Source organism: Protopterus annectens, chromosome 2.part2 (genome assembly GCF_019279795.1).
Source record: "Protopterus annectens isolate FY-2018-M chromosome 2.part2, PAN1.0, whole genome shotgun sequence".
Taxonomy (NCBI): Eukaryota; Metazoa; Chordata; order Ceratodontiformes; family Protopteridae; genus Protopterus; species Protopterus annectens.
Genome location: NC_056730.1, coordinates 1,036,226,931 through 1,036,247,439, shown reverse-complemented (window position 1 = coordinate 1,036,247,439; position 20,509 = coordinate 1,036,226,931).

Here is a 20,509-nt window from a genome sequence, read left to right as displayed (position 1 = left end):
GTGGATAATTCCAAACCTTCATTATTCATTGCAACACTTGCTGCATGTTGTAGATGCTTGTACACTGAGCAGGAGGAGTGATGAGCCTGTTTCTAGTTTTCAAGGCTGTGGTCTGTAAACATCCGCTCACTTGTGATACTCCATCTATAAGTGTATCAGGTTTCTGACTGCAGAATGTGGGATATTCTTGTTATCCTAATGCAGTTATTTTAGGTGGAAAGGCACATGGAGATCACAAAGTACTGGAAGATATTCTTCCACCCCTATAATTCCCTTTTTAGGCAAAGTTCAAAGGACAAAACCACCACCATAACAGGTACAATCATGCAAATTCTGAAGGTAATGCTACTCAATGCTAGAAGTCTAAACCTCAAAATGCACTCTCGAGGCATTCCCAAAAATGGAAAACATTGATATCTGTGCATTAACTGAGACCTGGTTCAAGGTCCCAGAGAGCACCCCTGCAATACGACATTTCGGCCAACAAACCAGGACCGAAACACTAAAGGTGGAGGAGTGTCCATATTCACCAAGGATATTCACACCACCAGGCTAGTTGCCCAACACAATGCATCTGAAATTCTCCAGGTGCAACTAACACTAGATAAGACTGCAATCCAAATTGTATCTTGCTACAGATCCCACACCATGCCCCAAGATTCTCACTACACCTTTCTAAACATACTGGAAAATATTAAGATACAACCAAACACCCTAATACTGGGTGATTTCAACTACCCTGCCATTAACCGGGAAAACTACTCGTGTACTAACACCTTTGCCCAACGGTTCTTGGAATACATAAATTCCAATGCCCTGGATCAACAAATCCATAGTCCAACCAGGGGCTCCAATATCCTAGACCTGGACATTACCAACATGGGAAATCGATGCTCCACACCTATGGTCACCCCCTCGTTGGTCAGGTCTGACAATCAGCTAATCATCCTTAACATCCACATCCCACCACCACCCCCCAGTGCAGAAACCTCCATAAAAAACTTCTCCAAAGTCAACTCCATGCTACTCAAGTCAGAAGTGACAAACTTCATGACATCCATGCAGACAGGAACTGAAAGTTTGACTGCTGAATCCTACACTAAGGCAGTGTACAAGCACATCCACTCGTGCATGAATCATGCCAAACCAAACAGAACCAAGATGCTCTCCTCCAAAAAAAGTAAGCCAATCTGGTGGTCCCCTGCCATAAACAAACATTACAACAAAAGGAAGAAACTGTTGCAGAAAAGAGTAAAATCTCAGGATGCAAAACACTCCCTTACCAGACTCACTAAGAAGCTGAGAGCCCTCATAAAATCCTCCAAAGCTAGTTATGAAAATAAAATTGCCAAAGATTCCAAAGACACAAGGAATTCTATAACTATGTCAAGAATCTAAATGGCAATGCTCAGATCTACTCTGAGCTACAACAGAATGGCATTAAATATACTGATCCCAAGGGTATTGCCAATATCCTGGCAGATTAATTCAGTGCCAACTTCACCCCCCTCTCACCCCCTAAATGGCCCATCTCAATACTGAAAGATTGCCAAATTCCGGTAATAATGGCCACACAAGTAAAAAATGCACTCTCCAAAGCTAAGAATACAGCATCCATGGGACAAGATGACATCCCTGGTTGTGTATTACATGAACTGCAAAATGAACTCACAACTCACCTAAGTGTCATGCTTAATCATAGTCTCACCTCAGGCTTTGTGCCCACTGAGTGGCACAGAGCTACAGTTATCCCACTCCAAGCCTGATCTGCAAGGCCATGGAACATATTATCATGGAACTTATAAACAAAGACAATGGCAACCTTCAAACACTGGACCCCACCCAGTTTGGGTTCGTGAAGGGATGATCTTGTCTCCTGAACCTGATTGACTTCTTTGAATCAGTCTCCAGAGCTGTGGATGAGGGTAAGGCAGTCCACACAGCCTATCTGGACCTCACCAAGGCCTTTGACACCATCCCCCACTCTGGAATCATAGATAGACTTACTAAGCTGGGCATTAATCCCTACGTCACTCTATGAGTTGCCAACTGGCTTACTGACAGAACCAACACTGTAAAAGTAGCCAACTGCAAATCCAGCTGCAGACAAGTGACAAGTGGAGTACCTCAGGGTTCAGTCCTGGGACCGCTCTTGTTTAGCATCTACCTCTCTGAAGTACAGGCCAACACTAAGGAACTCTGGCTAACAAAGTTCGCAGATGACTGCAAACTGGGAGCCATTATTGAATCCCCAAATGATGTGGATACTCTACAAAAGGGCCTTACAGAAACAGATGCTTGGTGCCAGAGCCATGGCCTCAAGCTCAATGCCAAGAAATGTATAGTTATCCCCTTTAGGAAAAAACATGTACCCATGAATTACCACATAGGAAGCAGTACACTAAACACCAAAGGTGTGATGAGAGACTTCGGGACACAGGTGGACAGTGGTCTCACCTTCGATAACCATATCACTATAACAGTCAGGAAATCCTTCTATGTGGCACACCTCATCACTAAGGGCTTTTCATCCAGAAAAAAAGAGGCCATTGTCCCACTGTACTCAGCCCTCATTAGACCCAGTATAGAATACAATGCCTCATTTGGTATGTACCTCTCAAGACACCTGCAACACCTCGAAAGACTGCAGAAATACATCACTAAAAGAATCACAGGCCTAAAGCAGATGCCCTAAGCTGACCACCTTAAAAAACTCCAGCTATACTCTGACGCATATTGTCTACTCAGAGGCAATCCCGCTTAACATACAAGGTCATGTCAAACCCAGAGCTGTTGCACATGCTACACTTAAATAAATCCCAATCCCTCACAGCCACATGCTCCAGGGTCTAAACCTTGTCATAACAATAAACAAAACATGCTGGAGAGATAGGTTCCTGACCCAGAGACTCCCCAAACTCTGGAACAGACTTCCCAAACATGTCAGGCAGTGCACCTCTTTGGCCCTTTTCAAAAGAAACCTTGACGATTGGATGGGGGAAAGGAAATTCACCCTGGGGATCATGTCAGTTACCCTGCTAGACAGGGGTCCAGGGAAGTAAATAGTGTGGGAAGAAATAGCCAGGGAATTGTTATGGCTAGGTTTATATAGGTCCTAGGGCCGATAGCCTAGTACCAACCTATGAACCTATGAACCTATGTACATACCCCTCCAATCCTATTATATAACATGAGTTGATAAATCAGGGTTGTATTATTCTTTAATTACTTTTGTATTATCTAAAATATTATATAGCCTCCTATTAGCTCATATAGAGCCCTGGCTGCTATATACACTTTTAAAAAGGAATGTCATGTTTCTGAACCTATAGCAAAAGTTCAGGCTAACAAAAATATTGCTTTAGCCTTATACAGGCCATAAGTAAGATCATGTTCTTTGTATTCAACAATATTGTACCACATCCTAAACCTAACCAGCAGTCTAAGTACTGCACTGGGCTAATTTACATTTATCAAGGGGAAGGGGTGCACAGCAGCTGCTTGTTGAAGTTACTACCTTTCTGCTTTACTGCTGGAATGGCCAATGTTTTTGCACCTACTGAGGCAGACATACCCTTCCTTCCCAATGTAATTCTGGTTCCTGAAGGACAATGGCAGGCTGTAAGGGTTATTCTTGGTTCCAAAGTGAAATACATTATTGTGGTCAATTTTCTTGGCATTTGGTCAGTCACATCATGCTTGCTCTACTTTGGTTATATTTGAGAAATGACCCAGTTGAATCTCTGTAGTTGTGTACAGCCTTTAAGTATTATTTTGGTAAAAAAAATAAAAATAAAGTCAATTACTACGGGCACAGCAGTTGAGTTGGTTATTACAGGATCTTCTGACATTGTGTGTTCTTGGAAGCATGCTGTAATATATTACAATGGGCAGTATCTCCTGAAATTGTTTGTCCAGTCAAACATTTTCTTAATACCCAGTGCCATTGTTTTTTTTTAATGGTGAGAGGGCATTAACGCCTGCATTTTGCTTTGTTAAACACACATTTTGTGAATAGTGAAAATCTAGTAATTGCAGAGGGGGTTTCATGCTTATATTTGTTACAGCTGGAAGTAAGATAGCTATTTATTATATGTAGTCGTGTATGACCAATTATTTAGCAATATAACCTTTGAAAAAGTAACACTGACCAATTTAGCCACCACACTTTCAGATCAGTCATATTCATTCATGTGTTCCTTGCAGTTCTACTTTGTTCAAATTCACCAGTGACCCCTGTTTGCTTCTCTTGGCTTAGGTGCTTCCTTTTCTTATTCCATGATTGCCGAAGTGAAATAATGAGTAATTATACTTTAGCTTTGTGTGGCACATTGTGTATAAAAAATTGCCATGAAATTTATCCTATATACAGTCTTTGACCCTAAGATAAAATGCCCAAAACTGCATATGAGAAATAACCGGTTGGAAAAAAAATATCATTGTACAGTGGAGGATAACAATTCATACATTCTATGCAAGGGTGGTTACCCCGTTCCTCCTACTTGATTTAAGTAACTCCAAAAGTCATTTATGTGCTGCGAAAAAAATGGAAAGCTCTCACCTGTGTAGCCAAAATGTAACCATTAGCAAAGGCCACCCTTCAGTTAACAAATCTGCTCATCAATGACATGATTGCAGCATTACATTACTCTTATGACATTCTTCCCTGAATTCTTCATGCTATGAAAGTCCTTGAATATAATTGATAGACTTTCTATGCTTCTTTGCCTAGCTATAGAAGGTTCTGAATTAATTCCAAGTAAGTTTACTTTATTCCTCTCATTCCTGTATGTTTGCTGTTTTTCTGCCTTCCCATATTCACTTAATCCCATATTCATTTAAATCAACATGACACTTCTTACTCTTTAGCTTAATATTTGGCTTTGTATATGGACCAAATGTTGCCATTTTAAATACATGAGGCATAATGTCTTTTTCACCATTTAATTTCATTAATTTCTTGTAAATTAGGGGTTAGTTGTATGATTTGTGTACCTTAAAATAAGAGGTCTAGCAGCTTGCTTTTGTCTGATAGAAAGTGGATATCTTTGTACGTCAAATTTTTAACCATGTTATTCAAACTTTGGTGAACTGCAGCACATACAGTTATACCGTTTATCTAAAAGATGTGAGAGCAACTGACATGCTACATTAATAAGTAATCCCATCTTCCATGCAGGAATGAACTATGCACGTTGGAAAACACATACAAGCTGAAGATCAATAGAACCTTGGCTTGATTGTTTTTATACAATTAAGTTAACTGTACAGAAAATGTAAAAGTAAATCTCAGTATTTAAGACTTTGCAATCTGATACATCAACCAAATCAATGATGGGTGCCATATGCTGTCTAAACTGGAGTGCTAGATTGCATCTTAAAGTGTAGGTACGACTGAGGTAATTCCTAGCCTCCAATGAGTTTTGTGTCTAATGCACATGGATCACTCACTGCTATAGAAGCAATGGGTTTTCCGCTATGCCGCTGTTGTACTACGATTTACTTCTATCAGCTCTGCAACCCAAATCTCTTCTATACAAGTTAACTCTACAATGAATGGATGAATGAAAAGAAGCCAATAAGCTTCCATTGGAGAAAATAACATACTTACGAAATCTAAGGCTACCTTAGGTATAACGACAAAGGTCTCATCCAATAACAGTCCCAGAACTTGAACATTACAGCTTCTTTCTTGCATCACAGTGTGCATGCGCTCTCCAATCCAAATACTTTAAACTGAAATGAGACACAGTCTGCGATCCTTACTGAGCAAAGAGCAACATGTTTTCCTAAAATCATTTGCTGTCTCTGAATTTCCTCATCTCTCACAGCACTCCTCTTAGAAGTCTGCATACCATGTCTCCAAATCTCTCTTTTATATAGGCTTATTGGTAAGTACTAGGCAGGCTGCCCTTCTGGTCCATTTTTAGCCTGTCAGTTTCCCTCAAGGATGAGAATCAAACCTTGTTCTTTGTGTCTGTGAGGTAAACATCTTTAATATTATGCCACCCCACCGCCTTTAAATAATGGATGCTCCATATCAGTAGCATGCTGGGATAGCAACATGGAAAAACACACAACAACTTTTAGTATGGAGCTGGCAACTGTCTCTCCCTGTGTCCATTGTTATACACAGTAGAGGAGTAGCAGGCAGTTGCAGGCATATAAAGAAATCAAACTAATCTAAGCCCCAATGTGCATGCAAATAATCAGGGTAATCTAAGGACTTCTCATTCCCCATAGCCTTTTACAGAACACATACATTTTCTACCCCCTCCTTCCTGTTATCTTCTTCGTAACAGTTCACATAGATAGGCGAGCTTCTCAACATGTGTAAATTAACCACCACCACCTGACAGACACATAGAGCTTACCAGACTCCTATACAAGCAATCACCATGCATACCACATTAGATCTATAGGTGAAAATGGCAGTGTGGGGGAGAGACCTCAAGTGTGCCTTAAACATCTGACGAATGATAATAGGATATGAACATGCTATCAAAATGATCAAATCCCATCAAAATTCCTTCATGTGGGGACCAACCAGTGCTTCCCCATAACTGTGATATGTTTTTCCTCTACATTAATAAGTGAAGCAGGTCTGTTACTAACTATGACTATGAGGTCTTGCCCTAGCTAAAGTAGTTGTTAGACCAGAAAGGTACAGACTGACAAAGATATATTCCCTTCTGACTGTATATGCCTGAACAAGGAAGTCATGAGGGATAGGATGGACAGGTAGTTTTTTATACTTCAAATGGAATATCACTGTGTAGTCGGGTGTTAATCCTAGGGGCTGTTCAAATAATAGGTCTGACATCTGTCTCAATTCTGAGCTGTTCCAGACAAACAGACTTCTGATGAAAGGATTTCTGGTAGCCCTATATCCTGCCAAAATTAGTTGACTCACTTCTCAACAACCCCCCTCTGAGATCAGTCTTATATACTTGTCTATAACATATCCTAAACTTTGGACTTATATCTACCTGGTTAGTTAAGGGCTGGCATGCATTTCATTTATTTTCTTAGTGTACTTCTCCTTCCTCTGTTTCCTTTCTCATGCAAGAACGGAGCAGCCTCCCTGATTGTTTGCCAAAGCTGGAAACAGGAGTGCCATATTTTTCAAGTGTCTCATATTCAAATCTTTCTGTAAACTATTCTACTCCCATTTAATCCGTTGTGCATGCAAAGGGATTTATTATTCCAAAGCCATGAACAGTGACATTCCATATATGCAGGAGCCACTAAGTTATCCAGTTCTCTCGGCCTCTCATTAACCTTTTTCTACATCAGTTCCTGTGAAGCAGTGCAGTAAGCTTTCACTTCCTCCTCAAACTGTCTCATCATTGCACAAGGGGCTTTGAACCCAAGCCTCCGACACAGCTGTAACTACAGTGCCTTATTAAACATTGTGCTTCAGAATTATTAAAGTTTACTGGGTCTGCTTTTCACCATGCTGAGGGCTAACTGGATGGTAATATCACCACTGCAACTGATAGCTAGCCATATTCATGTAAGTACAGGGTACATAGCAATTAATTTATTGCTTTGATCCCTTTGATTAAAAATGAAGAAACTGACCAGTAATCCTATCTAATATAGATAGTGAGAGATAACTAAGTGTACCATGCCCTGTGGAGGAAATATCCTTCAGATATTCACCTTAACCATACTTTTTAACTTAATGTGAGAGCATTTAAAATTATTGCCCATAGAAGTATGCACAGTTTCTTTATATCCAGACTTACAGAAACTTAAGTCTGTTAGGGGCATGATTCATGAGCTTTATTAATACCTTTTCATACTAACAGTGCTATTATTAGACTTTGTAGACTGCAAACTCTGTCACATCTGTGAAAAAAAGATGGAAAGGAAAGTTCCTATCTGCTCCATAGTCTAACCCTAGCAGAAAATAAATAAATACATAAATAAATAAATAATCCACAGGTGTCTAAGGTTTTCCCATCAATCACAATCCTTGTTTACCACACATTTGATCTAATGACTCAGTCTTAGCCACGTTCATCCAGTGGATCATGCAGGTCTTCTCATTTTATGTCCTTCTCAACTGCCAGACTGATATTTTCACACCACTGTACTGTTGTGGTCTATGGCATCTGCCTCATCTTTTCTAATAACCCTCACTATACTATGTTTCATTTCCTAGATAAGCAATCTCGTGGTGCTTAGTGACACACATCTAAAAAAAAAAGTGTTCACCTGGCAGAGTTTCCCTACAAAATGTTTACGTGCAATACAGCTGTCTATAATATTTATAAAAACATTCAACCACTCCCTATTGGATGATATACATTAATCCAAATGAGGCCGAATGGGTACCAAGTGCTGTTAGCTGGAAAATATTACTACAAACTATTGTTCTAACCTGTATTGACTTCTAAGAACAATAACCTAAAACATTATCAAGAATAACAAAAGTACTTCTCATATCATTGTCACAAAGTAAAAAAATAATGTCTCACCTAATGACCCATTGCTGCTGATACACTGTTTATTAAATAATTGTCAAAGTCACTAAGTAGAAGCAGACAGTGACATTTTTAAGGAGGGATTGTTCATACATTAGGGAAAGATAGTCATTGACAGGAATTGCTCGAGCTGAATTTCTTGGTATTCATACCTTGATCACATAATAAGTTGATTATGATCAGAGACACAGTCATAATTCTCTACATTTCTATAGACATAACTGGAGTATGCTACTACTGGCAGATGAATTAGCTGTATATGGGGAGTTGTACACTGTCAAAGAGACAGTCAGAAAATAGCCCTTTGACAATCTCCAAAAAAGCAGGCTTTGAACGTAGGCCCCTTTCTTGTACATGAAATCAATGTTTTCATCTGACTCCCATGTAGGAGACTCTGTAGTTGTCTTAGCACATGAGTGGGCGATTGTGTGTGTGTGTGTGTGTGTGTGTGTGTTCCATTTAGTGAGAGAGACATTACTGCTACTGACAGCCTGGACAATGGGAAAATTTCCCTTAATTTAAGCTGCAGTGAAATTTTGGCTATAATAAGTGGGGGGAATGGTGCATAGTATGGGGGTGGTGCTTTGCATAAAATACTTTGATTTATGCTTTTATCTTTCTTTGATGAATTATCTGAATGATTAAGTAGCATTCTCCTTTGTACTGCAGTCAAGTGAAAGGGCTGCTTGTAAGGATTAAAGATCAGTATTAAGCATAGAGAAAGTTTTGTCAGAACTTAGGATCACTTATCATATACCTTCTCCTCTCTAAATGTTTATTTATTAATTTGGAAAAATGGAGAACAATATCCTTAGCAACAGGTATCTGTATATTATGAGTCTGACATGGCAGTTTGTAGCAGGTAATTTTTGGCTTATGAAAAAATATGTACTGAACAACTGAATATGAGAACACTTGCAAAAGCCTTTCAGAAATGAAAAAAATACAGTGTTTTTTTTTTTTAATTCCACGCTCTCACTTTGCTCTATTCACCCAGAAATCAAAACAGAAATCAAAACCGCACCTCCTTGGATTCTTTCCCTTTAGCTTTTTAGCCTTTGTCAGACATCCATAGGTATAAATCACCTGAAATAGTCAAAACTACTGAGAAACCATTATTTTGTGTTTTATCAGCATCTAAAACATCCCCACCGAAGCTCAGTTTTTCTCTTAAAATAGCAGGAGACCATGTAAGGTGTCATTACATTATTCATGTGATGGAATTTACCTAATTGCTGAGTTGTTTAAAAAAAATTTCCACAGTGTAAGACTTAAATTTGTTTATTTTGGCAGAAATCAGAACTATGTGTATGTGCATTACTATGTTGTTAGACTTATAACTTCTGAATGTTGGAAAGTTTGCTATTTGTCCCAGTCCCCTTCAATAAACACATCACACCAAATGCCATTTGATGACCTTTATTAAACTTCTATAAACATAATTTGGTAAACCATTAATTAATTACAACCAACACATGGTATAGTTGTGCATAACATCCATGTAACACTAACTAGTGCAGCATGACCCCACTCATCCTGACCCAGTAAGCAGCATCCATACCTCCACTCACGTACTTATGAAGCAGCATAGCAGCACTCACTTCATTTACCACTTACTGAATTACATGTCCAACCAACTAAGCGGCTCACCTCTGCTCACTTATTTACTTATCCAGCAGTGTCCCAGTGTCCAACCACTTTCCTTTCCCAACTCATTACATTAAACATTCAACACCAGAAGAGGAACAGAAGAGCACAAGCCTGACACTCTTCTCCACCCACCAGCCTGACCAGGCTGTTCCCCCTCTCTCCAACCAAACTTACAACAACCTAACCACCATTAAAAGACATTAAGCCAAGCATCATTCGGCGTACCCCATCCCCTCTAACCTAAGTGGATCCGTGTCATCATCACCTCCAAAAGCCCTGTCACATAAATAGCAAAAGTAGCAATTTGCCTAAACAGCTGAATGTAAACCAATGATCCCTCTCTAATGCTAAAGTAAAAAACATAACCTCGTGACCTAGTATAACCACTGTGTACTAGTTAAATATTAACTTACCTAACTACCAATAGATGCTTCATTAACAATTCACCCATCATTACCATCTAACCAACAGTAACCCACTGCCACTTGAAACCACGCAGGGGCAATTGCAGCCCATCATGCCAAATCACAGCCCCATTTTACTGCTTAATAAATATAATAACCAAAGGAGGTCTCTTTTAAAATTCAATTGAATAGCAATCCTCCCATCACACTAACTATCCCTTATAAGCAATAAGACATTTATTCGACCATCATGACATTTTAGCAACACAACCACCACAAGCCATACCACTTCCATATTAAACAAATGAAAATGTACCTAATCCCCAACCACTCCAGTTGTACCTTCTATGCCCACTTAACATGAAACCCCAATATTCAACATCCCCTCTATCACCCCTCCTTCCATCTAACAAGCCACCAACCCAACTCCCCCCAATTGAACCTCACATGCCTCATTTGTCAACCAATAAAATCCCCCACAACCTCCCTATCACTCTGCCAAAAGGTCTAATCAGGCTGATTCCTAAGTAGTCACCTGCCAAATGCACCACAAAACACTAAACCCAAGCCAGGCAAAACCACCCACGCCCAATGTACCACCACCACCCATGCCCAATGTACCACCAGAACCCTAAACTACCCAATGCCACCAAAACAAACACGGTCAGTGGCATGTCATCATACTTAACTGCAGCCTCTGTATCCTCCCAATAGATATACTAATGACCAAATTGAGATTTCCTTTCCTGGTGGATCAATTGCCTAGTAATCCCCTAAACTCCACTATTCATCATAAGGGAAGAAAACATTTGGCAACCAAAACCGCCCTGTTAATGACATCAATATATTCATGAAGCAGAAACAGCACAAACTGTAGACCAAATAACCCTCCATATACCAACCCCAACTTACTTGCTAATAGGCAATGTCAGCCAGTCTTCACTCTATTGCACCTACCTCTCCAGCATGAGCCACCATCCAAAATTTAGTAAATTAACCTAACCCTGTCACCCATGAAACTGCAGTAATTGCAGCTAACTCTTCCTTTACCGACTAAAAAACAAAAAAACAAACAAAAAAAAAAACACAAAAACAAAAACATCACAACCCACATAAACTGGCCAACATGCAACTGCAGGACTCAGAGCTTAACATCCATAATTCGTTGCTTGTCCTTAACCTTTCCCTACAAGCTTTTCTTTCATATGTTACTTATGCAGCTAGTACGGAATTAAAACCAGGCCTACATCTGCAAAGAAATCCAAATCCAATGCCTTGCTTAAGCCCTCTAACTTCCATATAGACAAAGCACCCACATCCTGAACTATCCTGAGAACACACGCATACTTGCTATGCTTCCTGAAACCCCAGTACCCCCAAACAGTGTAACTCAGATGTGCCTTAATGAACCCAAATAAAGTAGGAGTACCTGTGACCTCACTGTGCCACACCAGCAACCAGAGCATCCACCACAACAGAATCCATACCTTTCAACTCCACTTCCTTCAGGCCACTGACCATTGCTCACTGTGCTAACTGCCCTCTGTGGCCTTGTTGCACACCACTCCGGTGACCAGGACATTTCCTCCAACTGGCATATTCAGAACAGCAGGAATGACCACTCCATCAAATCCATGACCTTCCAAATCCACTTCCTTCAGGCCCTCATCTACAAAAGAAGGAACACTGTAAATTCCCTGCACATGTGAAGGCCCACCTCACTCCTGAACTGCCCCCACTACACTGCCTTGCCTCCCCTAACCTCAATCTGACACTGCCTTACTCCCATTAAATCCTTTCACAGACAGAGAAAGAACATACAACAGAATAAATTAATAACACTCATTAAAACACAGAAAATTAAGTGAGATACCAACTGGAGATGTTGCAACTAATCACTGTAGGTGAAGGATAACTTAAATATCAATATACCTTACCTGGATCACCTCCTGATTTCCATATAAAACCTATACAGCACAGTATAGGCCAAGTAAACATATATCTTAAATAACAGTCTCAGAATCATTTATGTAATAAAAACACTACAATAATATCCCCGCACAATCACTGATGCAACTGGTAATGAGGGATGTTTAGATCACAGATGCCATGTACATTAAAAGAGAAATAAATATTAATGCTCAGTCTTGGCAATTTAAGCTAAATCATTGCAGTATGTACCAAAGCAACTTATGTGAAAAGTAATAGTACAATTCCCACAACTAAACTGAATGACATGAAAAGTATGCATATAGCAGCGGCAGTAATAACCACGGGGAAGTCACCATCTTTCCAATCACAGCAGGACTCCAGGCACTCTAGCATAGTCAACAGAATATATGTAGTCACTAAAACTGTAACTCTGTACCACCGAGAAACTGCCTGTCCCTCCCATGTCTGCTGCTATCAATCCCCAACTTTAACAGCAATGTTAGAGAAAGAACCTACTATGCTATCCTGATAACATTTGCCTTCTTAACCTCTCAAAAAATTCTGCCACTTCTGGGCATTAGCCAAGTCCATTAACTGCAAATAGCAGTAAGCTTGTGTGCAGGCAGTACCTCCCCCAGCACCCAAAGAAACAAACCTGGACAAAGCCACCAACCAGAGGAACAAAGGCCCCACCCCGGGACAAACATTTTTTGCTCTTATCAAACTTAGCCAACAGATAAGAGACCAGCTAAGTTAGAGTGAAATCTGGCCACTCTACTAAAATCTGGCAGCTGAGAAGGTATGCCCATCATGACCTACTACATGCCTTTTATGACAAGCAAAGTTTGGTTTGCACAGTATATCGTTTAGTGCCAGTTGCAAATATTAGAACATGAAGTGAAAGTACCTACTTATGCATCCATGTGTACCACAATTAAACCACCTGTTAAGTATGCAAACATAACATAAATATTACCAACATTTACCTTTTTCTGCCTATATTGATGCAAGAGGAGAAATGGAATGGTGCTCCTCTGAGGTATTCCACAGCCCAAGGAATCATAAAGTGTGCATCCACCCCCCCAGTTTCTCTCACACGATCGTTAGTGCCTTACTGAACATGCGCCAGCCTGCCTCAATGCCATAATGAGGAAATATGGCCTTAAGCAAAATCACCCACTCAGAAATTAATACAACCATGGGTTTGCAACAGCACGAGCATATCAAACAACTGATGGGGGATGGGGTGAGAAAGGACCCAAAAATCAGAACAGATTTTAAATACTTTGTTTTAAACTTAAAAGTTGCTAGAATAACACGCATCTGAAGGATATGAAGTCTTGAAACTGAAATGTCTGTCATTTAATATTATTCAAATGACTTCAATTCTCAATGATTCCAAGAAAACCACAAATTTTATGAAGAACAGACCAGCTTACCCTCCAAATTTCCACATTCTACGGCATGATGGGGATGAGAACTCTCATGTGTACATTACCACTATGAGAAAAAACATGCCATAGACTCCAAGAAAGCCCATGAAAGTAAACTTCATCAAATGTCTCCTAACTACCCAACTTGGACATGAGAATCTTAGCACACTTTAGCAAACAAAAGCAAGATCATGGATAAACACATTTTTGCCCCCACTAAAGGAAGTACAGGACTTACCTGCAGTCAAGCGGTATACCATGTTCAGCAAATGCAGTAATTCCAAAATTCACTGAAACATGCAACCACAATGGGCAAACCACTTGTGAAGCAACATTTATGCCATTCTACATAAATACATACCATGTACAAATTGCACTGCACAGAAGACTAGTTCTGCATTTGAGCCTTTCCCGGTCCTATGCCTTAGGCAACCTCCACGACTACCACCTCTGAGGAAAGTTTTATACTGGAATTTATCACTCCCAACAACCAAGTATTTATTAAATATCACTCTTACAAACTTAGAAAATTAGAAAAGAAAGAAAACAGGCAGTAGCCACCACGCTGAACAGCAATGCTTCCTGAAACACAATTAAAAACACAGGAATGAGCACTTTCGAGACCAAGCCCTTCTTCAGATAACAAGCTCAAATAATACTGCAGTTTTTATAGCTCTTTGACTACTAATCAGTACTGTGCCCTCCTCTTTTTCATTACAGGTTTTAAAGGTATAACCCCTTTAAACCTGGGGTTTTATATGCTGCTAACTCAATAATCCACTTTGTCTCATTCAATTCTGTTTCATTAACAAATCAGGAACACCACCACTATAAAAACACCACTATAGAGTCACGAACCTCCTCTTTAATACACTTCCACAGTTCAAAATCAGTAAAAGACGTAGATCCAGACAAAATCACTGTACAAGTTAAGCACTTTCACCCAGGAATCTCCCGAGCTTCATCAGAACATATAATACTTAAAATAGCCACCCTTTTTGTACAGCTTATGCCTATTTCCCCCAATGAAATCATCTTATTAATATTAATGAACATGGTGTCATTAAGTAAATTTTAAAACTCGTCTTAATTCATTGTATTATTTGTCAACTAAAACTCTTTTACTTAAAATATATTCTGAATATATGCAATTAAAACTTGCAAGTACAAAATATATATAAATATTGAACATAATTCAAAACATGTTCATTATAAATCCAATTACAAATTTCTGCTTAAATTTAGTGTGGACTGAATATCTTATAACTTAACTGCCCTTAATGTAAGGACATTGTTAATGCTTAAATGGTCATTTAACCCTGGTTTTCTTGTTGCATCCAATTTCAGCTGCCAGTAAAACTCTTTGCATTCCAAACGGGCTTTCCATAACCCACCCTTAAATCCTGTTTCACTTGTTCCAAAACATAGAACTTAAATCTACTATCTGCACATTCCTTTTGATGCCTATACAATGCATTAGTGTCTTTTTGTACTGAAACTTCGTACATGTATTCATATATACATCTTCACAAGGGTCTCTCTGTCTTGCCTATATAGAAACTGGTACATTTTTCACATACACTAATATATACCACTCCCTTACTATTACAATTAAAGTGTTCCCTGGTCTTCATTTTAAAATTCCTCATAGGGAGATTAATACCATCTTGTTCTAAAATATGTCCACATTGTTGGCAAAATCCACATTTGTATGTGCCAAACCTCTTCTGAGATCTCTCTATCCCATTCCCAGTTTCCTGGTACTTAAGCATTTCTTTAATGTTCATATCCCTTTTCTTTATAAACGTTGGAGTCAGGGGTATGTATTTACTAATCTCAGCATTGGTACTCAGTACCTTCCAATATTTCCTGATAACGTTTTCAACATCAGTTGAAAAAGCAGTATGTGTATGAATAAATGCCAAATCATAATAGGCTGCTTGTTCAACTTTTTTCTTGCTGGTAATAACCATCTCTTTCCCTAAAATCAGTTCATATTTCCCCTTTCTATCTTTCTTCACTTCCCTCATGTATGTACCTGTATGCATGTGCACACGCCAACATTCCCGAGTGTGCGTGTGTGTGTTCCATGCATGTGCTCTATTTCTTTTATTCCTTTTCTCGTGTTTGCTATTATGCCATTGGTATCGCTTCCTTCAACTTTGCCAAGCTTTTTATTTCTTTTTTTTTTTAATTTTCTTCTGTCATGAGGTTCATATTATCCCAGTACTTTGTTTTATGTATGAATCAGGCATTGTACCAATGTACGGGCGTTCATACATGTATGTGTTTAAAGAGGCTTTATATATTCATCAAGTAATTGATCGTTGTTTTAGTTACCACTGAATAAACTAAACTATAGCTATTCAGTGACTTCCAGTGAAAACATCAAAAAATTAGAAGTCATGGCAAAGGATTTGTTCTGAGTGATCACCCAAGTTACAAATTTTTTACAAAATCACTTTTGCTGTCTGATCCTGCACTAGTCACTAGCAAAAAAAGAAAAATCAGCTACAACTTGTAAATATTCTGCTTTAACTCAATCTATGAAAAGTAATACGTTTGTATTTCTGTTATGATAATTTCAATATCTGTGTTTATTTTTCCATAAAACTGGACCCCTAACAACTGCCCAGTTTACCTGAGTTTAACTGGTATTACTGGTGCTTGATAGCACATAGAGGATGGGCATGGCACTCTTGGGGGGAGGGACAGTGGTTCTCTTCCAGCTTGTACCCCGGCTCCAACAGGACCAGGCTGCTGAATTGAAGATCATCGATCTGTGGGGGTGTTGGACTGGGAGGATGTGGGTGTAGTCACCCAAGCTAGTGACTGTAGCAGCTGTTGGCAAATGAAGGGTGGCATGCATGCACAGACTGAGCAGACATAGGGTGCCCATGATAGTTTAGGGGTGGGAGTGGGGGATTCATAAAATAAAAAAATAAATAAATGTTCTCATTGCCAGGATGCTAGTGAAAGCACAAGACACTCCCACATCTAACTGGATGGGAAGTGGGAGGCCCTTATAGGGTGGATGATAAGCAAGCATGGGGGGGGGGGTGATACAGTATACAAAAAAAAAAAAAAACCTACACATGGAAAAGCAAATGGTTTGTGGAACAATATTTTCCATGTAGTCTTCAGATCTTGTGAGCAGCTGTATAGAGTGATAGTCTGCATAGATGACTAAATATTCCAACAGTTGAAAGAAAAAACAATAAAAATAAATGCCAATCTAATGTGAAATTTAAATTATGTTGCTTGCAAGTTGCTGCTTTTTCAGTTCCTTAACAAATGCAGTTTATTAAGGAACACACGTAATGTGTTGCTTTATATATAAATTGGTTTGTAGTACAGGTAAGGTGCAGTTTAAATTGTGGCTTGTTTATTTACATAGAAACATATTTCTACTTGTATTACCTTTGCATAATAGTGTGCTGCTAGAACCAAAAGAAATGCTCAGTTATGCTGAAGTGTTATTATGGCAAGGAGATGAATATTATCGAAGGTAAAGCTGTCAGCCTTGACAGCCAGTGTATCTTTTTACCATAAAGCCTCCTCTAGAAACAGTGTCAACACTGTGTATAGTGTAAAGATATTATGACAAATGAACTGTCTTTCCATGATCAAATTTTTTTTTTGACTGGCAGGATATGTGATGATTTTCGTGTTCATTATTATTGGTCAATTTACCTAGATATGAGGATGTCATTATGCTGACTTAGTAATGATAATTTAAAACATGGGACATGAATTCAGCAGTACGTGGATGAACGTTAGCAATGAAATCAACGTCTGTAATATATACCTTGTTCGCCTCTTGTGACAGTCCTCTACATTAAGCTGAACATTCAAAATGAAATGACTGCAATAAACACTTGCTTCTGTATACTCTTTTCTCATTTTGAAATGGTTTGTCTACGTACTTAACCAGGTTATATATTCCTTATTTCATTTGTCCATACAGCTGCTCATTCGTTTTAAGTTTTGCAACCAAATAATCCATCTCAAGCACAAGTATTACATTCCATTACCTGAAATGAACTCTCACTCTTAATGTTCTGTTTAGAACGAAATAATGCAAAATCGGTCCTTTTAAAAGAACATATTGTTCATTGGCAGTACTGTCAAAAAATCATTAACAGTGCATTTGCAGAAGTAATGTGAATAAATAGCCTTACCTTCTTACTTGGCATCACTACTTAATCACAGTCTTTCAAAAAAAGTGCTTGTATCAAAATTAAATTAAGTAAATAGATAGCAGAAGCAAAAGCAATTCAAAAGATATTGAAAACCATATCACTGTTTTACTTTAATGGACAAAGAATATTTTGTAAAAAATAAGCCTCATAATTATAATCAATAACTGGGTTTGAAACAAAGTGCATTTCACATTCATGTTAACTCATCATGCTTTAGAGGCAGAGTCATGAGTGACAGTTTGGATCTTATTTTGCTAGTAAAAATGTCTCTGTTATTGAGTAACTTCATAGACACAATATATATATATATATATATATATATATATATATATATATGTGTGTGTGTGTGTGTGTGTGTGTGTGTGTGTGTGTGTGTGTGTGTGTGTGTGTGTGTGTGTGTGTGTGTGTGTATATGTGTATATGTAATAGTATATGTATATATATATATATATATATATATATATATATATATATATATATATATATATATATATATATATATAGATATATATATATATATATATATATATATATATATATATATATATAGAGAGAGAGAGAGAGAGAGAGAGAGAATAGCTCTAAATATCATTTCATTTAGCACATTTCTATAATTCAGACACATTTATATCACTATAAATAAGGAATTGAAAACTTTGCCAGTAGCCAAGGACAACTTGAGCTGCACAGTCTCACTGTTTCCCTGCCAGTAGTTACATATAATGAAGTCTTAAGACAAAAGAGCTTATTTTAGGATAAATATAGCCAGATTATTTGAGAACAATGGGAAGACGCAGACTTATCATAAATTCTGTTTTTGTATGTGATTATGTAATGGTAGAGTCTTTATTTAGCTCTTCTGAATTTAAATAGTTTTGGCCTGCTGAGATCTGTATTAACAGACAGTGCACTTAAGTACTGAAAAGAGATTATTTTCCAAAATTAATGTCCTAACAAGATTGAGATCAAGGTGAGCACAACCAGCAGATGTACCCTTTTGTTGATGTTTTGTGGTTATTCCTGTTTAACATCTCCATTGGGTATGGTAAGTGGGTAGGTGCATACCGGAGTTACCTGATGTGGACCCCCTAATGCGAGACACATACTAATATTTGAGATATTGTGCGGCCTACTCATTACAGTAAATTAGTTAAGCCAAACTAATGAAAGTAGAGTTTGGGCAAGTGTGTGTGTGTGTGTGTGTGTGTGTGTGTGTGTGTGTGTGTGTGTGTGTGTGTGTGTGTGTGTTTGTGTGTATGTATACATATATAATATACATTTATACATTTATATATGGTAGCCTAATAATTTGTCACCATAAATCATTGACATCAAAGGTCTGAAACAATAAAATTGATTTCTCAGATCACACTCCACCATCCAATATCAGCCTTTTCAATTTCACACAGCTAATCACAGATATAACTACACTTAGCAGAAACAAAGACAGTGGCTCAGTCCTAGACTGGATACTAGTCTCTGACCCAAATTAAAATTTCAATAGCAAGCTCACTTCTCTGAAGTATTAGTGACCATCTACTGGCCTATGCATCATGTAAAACCAACCAAATAATGTCCCAACACCACTTCAAACAAACTAGATAGCTAAATAATTTAATCCTACAACTCTTAATGAAAGCCTGAGAAAAATCAATTGGAATCCACTAAAAGTACTTCCCCTTGATAAGGCTATTGAGCTCTTTAATGCCATATTCCTCAACACCTTAAACAAACTAGCCCCACTAAGACAAAAAGAGTAAAAACCAAGCACGCCATATGGCTCTCTACAGCTACAAAGCAAACTATGATTGCCAGGGACAAAAATCTGGAAAAAAGTGACTAAAGTACAAAAATCCGAATGATCTCCTCCAATTTAGACAGCTCCATAATCAAAGTGTCTAGATAGTAATGACAGAAAATACTATTATCTAAACCTCCAAAAGAATGACAAACAAAATCCAAAATGTTTTGAAACTCTGTCTCTTCCCTAATTAACCCTGGTACCAAAAACAGGGAGAAATATCCACCCTCTTGAACTCACATTTCATTGACACTATAGCTAAACTCACCACCACCTTGCCCCAAACTAACACCAATACCAACTCCCATCTACTATCACCTCCTTCATTGGATACCACAACCCCCTCCCCACCCACGTTTTCCTTCTCCCCCATATCTATCGCTACCATAACTAAACTTCTCCTAAAACTTAAACCTGGCTCCAGTGCCCCAGATAACTTAGCCTGCGAATACCTTCAAGTGGCAGCAAAAGCCATTGCCTGTTCTATCAGCATACTTCTCAACAGATCCCTACAGGAGTCTATGTCCCTACCATCTGGAAAAAAGCATATATACTTACTGTCCACAAAGGTGGTAACAATGCAGATATCTCTAAT